This window comes from Nicotiana tabacum, chromosome 17, assembly GCF_000715075.1.
Source record: "Nicotiana tabacum cultivar K326 chromosome 17, ASM71507v2, whole genome shotgun sequence".
NCBI lineage: Eukaryota > Viridiplantae > Streptophyta > Magnoliopsida > Solanales > Solanaceae > Nicotiana > Nicotiana tabacum.
In genome coordinates, this window is record NC_134096.1 from 81,415,093 (window position 1) to 81,420,092 (window position 5,000).

Genomic DNA, 5,000 nt, shown 5'->3' on the forward strand with positions numbered 1-5,000 from the left:
GGCTAGTGTTTTTACAAGAAATCTCTAGCCAACCTTCCTGCAAGAGATTCTTTCTTAACATCAAGCCTATTGGGACTAGATAGAAATGATAAGATAACTCCAACAATTTCTTTGTTTTTAACGCCTCCTAATTTCCAGGAATTAGTCACTTCAATAGCCTTCGATGGTTATACGGGTATCCAAAGGACGAACGAGATGGATGTTTGTTGTCCCAACCATTCTTTTAGTCCCAAGCCCGCTAAGGAAAGGGCTGACTTAGAACAAAGTTTTCGTGTTGTTGATTCCTAGGTGTAGTGCTTCTTCCCCTCTGCTGCCTATTAGCGCTAGTAGAGTAGGATTGACCCGTAATACAGAACCTCTAGGCGTAACCTTTCGCTTAATACTAGAATCGAGAATCGAAACATAGCATCTGAGGTTGCATTAATCGAGGATACACGACAGAAGGAATTGTTCTATTTCCAAACTTCACCTTCAAAAAGCGTAGATTTTTTCAAAAATTTTCTCGAATCACGTGTTTTTCTCCTCGTAAGACTGAGAGAAATGACTAAATATGAAATAAAAAAAAAAGAATCAAATCGCACCATCTCTGTAATAGGTAAATGCCTCTTTTTCTCCTGAAGTTGTCGGAATTACTCGTAATAAGATATTGGCTACAATTGAAAAGGTCTTATCAATAAAATTTCCATTTATCCGTGATCTAGGCATAGGTAGCAATCCATTCTAGAATTCTTCTCATTACCTCTCATGGGAAAAAGATCCCACAAAGAAAAGAATTGTATAGTACGAAATAACATAAAAACTTCTTTTTTTTTAAGAAAAAAACAAAAGATATGAATCCTCTATTCCAATTGTTCCTTTTTGACAGGAATCGATAAGAAATAAGAAATATTTCAAGGCGATTCGATTTCATACTAATGTAGTAGTATAGGAACTATTCCGATTTCGGTGAAGTTACAAATTCGAAGAACTCGAGAAATTTTGATTGAATCATGATACAAATTACAAAGAAGAAAAAAGACCGAATAATCATTCTATGATGAAAATAGAATAACTGCCAATTTTGTGTACATAACGGGTATACACTATACAATCAAATCTAAATTTTTTTTATGAATTTCTATTCTAATAGAGGGGTAGGTGTTTGTTGTTGAGAACTCCAAAACCGAAAAGTAATTTGAAAATTTTTCTGGTATGGAATCATAGTCTATATAATTAGAATTATGATTTAAGAGTATCCATTAACTATAGTCTAAAAGATATAGACCATCAATCAGTTGATTCGTTCTAATTCATTGAATTAATCCGTTATAAAAATATCAGAAAAAGAAAAAGAAGGGAACGTTGTTTTTGCAAACATGAATCGAATTTTTTTTTCACAATTTTTACGCAAAATTGTATCTTTATCCCGGAGCCTCGAAGGAAAGAAAAATCGTTCTTTGCTTTGACTTTGATGAAAAATTTTCAGTTAAAATGGATTGATCATACCTATCCAATAATGGAATATGGATTATGACTGACTCGCTATTCACTCGGTTTTTGGGTCATAATCGTTATGTAGGAGAGATGGCCGAGTGGTTGAAGGCGTAGCATTGGAACTGCTATGTAGGCTTTTGTTTACCGAGGGTTCGAATCCCTCTCTTTCCGTACCTTCGCTTAATTCACCAATTTTACTAACAACAAGGGCTCAAATAGCAATGGATACCATTATTCCAACAGCTAGACCCTTCTTTGATCTAAAGATATAGATTCTCAATTCCTAATTGCTGTGACGCGTAAAATAGAATACTAAAAAATAATAATAATCAAAATACTGGAAAGAAAAGAGTAGACAAGGAATGAAAATAGATCCTTGGTCTATGATACAAAAATGGGGGAAATCCAGATCAAACTCGGATTTATCTTACTTAACCTTAGGTTAATTTACTTCGCCTAAAGGGAAGAAAATTTTCCGAACCCTCGGTTTCAGTCTGAGGTTTAAGTCTGACGAGAATAATATTCTACGACTAGCAATTCATTTATTTTCAAACCGACCCATTTACTATCTATTATTTGATTGACTAATCCTTTATATTGGAATGGGTGAAGGGTCAAATGGTTTGGTAATTCCTCATGAGGGGATGAATCGAGAGAAATTTGAATCAGAGCTCTGGATTTTTGTTCATCCTTTGCCGTAATAATATCTCGGGGTTTGCAGCGATAACTCGGTATATCTACTATACGACCATTAACTAAAATATGTCGATGGTTAACTAATTGACGGGCTGCGGGAATAGTTGAAGCCATACCCAATCGAAAAAGGATGTTATCCAAACGCATTTCAAGTAATTGTAGTAAAACTTGACCTGTTGACCCCTTGGCTTTTCTGGCGATACGAACGTATTTAAGTAATTGTCGTTCTGTAAGACCATAATGAAAACGCAATTTTTGTTTTTCTTCTAGACGAATACGATATTGAGATTTTTTCCCGGAACGCGATTGGTTTCTAAGATCACTTCCGTTCCTAGGCTTTTTATTAGTTAGTCCTGGTAAAGCCCCCAGGCGGCGTATTTTTTTGAAACGAGGTCCTCGGTAACGCGACATAAAGACTCCTTATTCTTATTTCTTATTTAGTATTTCGAATTAATTCTTATTTCTATTTATTTTATTTTTTATTGAATTTTATTTTACAGAATAAACCTAAACTAAAACTAAACTGAACTAAATGAAGCGAAGTTTACTGAAATAGTGTACTTGTACTATTACTATAAAGAAAAGAAGAATGGGATGAATTGGATAAATATACAGACCCCCTTCTATTATATATATAATCCTTTCCCGACATAATTGGAAGTTCCTATAATAAATTGATAGCTTTTGGAAAAGGAAGAAGGCGCTATTTCAATATTCTTTGATTTCAAAGGAACATTATCAATCATCTAAAAAATGGAATAAAAAAAAGAATAGGGAAAAGCCGGCTATCGGAATCGAACCGATGACCATCGCATTACAAATGCGATGCTCTAACCTCTGAGCTAAGCGGGCCCACATAACAGAAATCTTATATGCATAGTAATTGACTAAACTATTGGAATTGGAATCTTAGTTATTAACTATTCAATATTATATTGAATATTCTAGAACATAAGGATTAATATAGCGATATAGAATTTCGATTTATCACAATTCTAATAACAATTCTAATACTAATATTATTAAATAGTGATTGTAAATATTGTTAATATTCTTTTTTTTCATTTTCCATTTGAATGGTAAATGTTCTTTTTCATTTCTTTTTTTGTCATTTGAAATCCTTTTGATTTTTTATTACAGTTCTATATTTTATTCTATATCATATATATCTCTCATTCTATATTTATTTCAAATTCTAATTGTTTAATGGAATGGTTAGTTATAACTAATGAGACATTCCTCCGCTTTCAGGCGAAAGTGAAGATAAAAAAAAGAATCGACCGTTCAAGTATTCCAAATTGAATGGCAAAATGGCAGGAAGAGAGACATATAGATGGGGTATATATCCATCTATATTGAATTGCGGATTCCGAAATGATAAAATCATTTTTGATTGGACAAAAAAAGGTCTCCTATAGAAGATAGTTAAGAAAATCAAAGAGGAGAAAACACGTTTTCGAGATAGGAATCGGTATCTAATGAATTCAATGGTTCCAGTATAAATGAAAGAAAAAGAAAAAGGAATGACATCACAACGAGATCCTAATCTCAAAAAGAAAGGGGGATATGGCGAAATCGGTAGACGCTACGGACTTAATTGGATTGAGCCTTGGTATGGAAACTTACTAAGTGATCACTTTCAAATTCAGAGAAACCCTGGAATTAACAAAAATGGGCAATCCTGAGCCAAATCCTGTTTTCCGAAAACAAACAAAGGTTCAGAAAAAAAGGATAGGTGCAGAGACTCAATGGAAGCTATTCTAACAAATGGAGTTAAATGCGTTGGTAGAGGAATCTTTACATCGAAACTTCAGAAAGAAAAAGAATGAAGTGAAGGATAAACGTATATACATACGTATTGAATACTATATCAAAATCAAATGATTAATGATGACCCGAATCTGTATTTTTTCTATAAAAAATAGAAGAATTGGTGTGAATCGATTCTACATTGAAGAAAGAATCGAATATTCATTGATCAAACCATTCACTCCATAGTCTGATAGATCTTTTGAAGAACTGATTAATCGGACGAGAATAAAGATAGAGTCCCGTTCTACATGTCAATACCGGCAACAATGAAATTTATCGTAAGAGGAAAATCCGTCGACTTTAAAAATCGTGAGGGTTCAAGTCCCTCTATCCCCAAAAAGACTATTTCACTCCCCAACTATTTATCCGACCCCCTTTCCTTAGCGGTTCCAAATTCCTTATCTTTCTCATTCACTCTATTCTTTTAGAAATGGATTTGAGCGTAAATGGCTTTCTCTTATCACAAGTCTTGTGATATATATGATACACATAGAAATGAACGTCTTTGAGCAAGGAATCCCTAGTTGAATGATTCCCTATCAATATCATTACTCATACTGAAACTTACAAAGTCATCTTTTTGAAGATCGAAGAAATTCCCCGGCTTTGAGAAAATTTTTAATCTACTTTTGTCCTTGTAATTGACATAGACCCCAGTTCTCTAATAAAATGAGGATACTACATTGGGAATAGCCGGGATAGCTCAGTTGGTAGAGCAGAGGACTGAAAATCCTCGTGTCACCAGTTCAAATCTGGTTCCTGGCACATGATTAATTTGTATGGGTCTCTCTTCCCTCGAATTAATTTCTAATTAATTGATATGAATCAACATACATATTCTTTTAGAGTCTAGATTAGAATAATAGCTTTATCCAGTTTGGCGAGATATACCCCATCTATGTTCTAGATGGGTAGAGTTTCTTAGATAAAGTATCTAAAAGAATTGGATTCTATCTCCTCTTTTTTTCTCCTCTCGTTCAACCGAATTTGAATACGTAATACATATTCGAAAGGTTCAA

At 33.6% G+C, this 5,000-nt stretch overlaps 3 non-coding genes across 3 annotated transcripts; 2 read left to right on the forward strand and 1 right to left on the reverse strand.

Moving 5' to 3' along the window:
• The first annotated feature begins 1,557 nt into the window (after window positions 1-1,557).
• On the forward strand, window positions 1,558-1,644 carry TRNAS-GGA (transfer RNA serine (anticodon GGA)). Its single transcript has one exon. It is a non-coding gene; the product is annotated as a tRNA-Ser (tRNA).
• A 1,304-nt stretch (window positions 1,645-2,948) lies between these two features.
• Window positions 2,949-3,021, reverse strand: TRNAT-UGU (transfer RNA threonine (anticodon UGU)). The gene has a single exon. It is a non-coding gene; the product is annotated as a tRNA-Thr (tRNA).
• A 1,652-nt stretch (window positions 3,022-4,673) lies between these two features.
• TRNAF-GAA (transfer RNA phenylalanine (anticodon GAA)) lies at window positions 4,674-4,746 on the forward strand. Its single transcript has one exon. It is a non-coding gene; the product is annotated as a tRNA-Phe (tRNA).
• The last annotated feature ends 254 nt before the right edge of the window (window positions 4,747-5,000 follow it).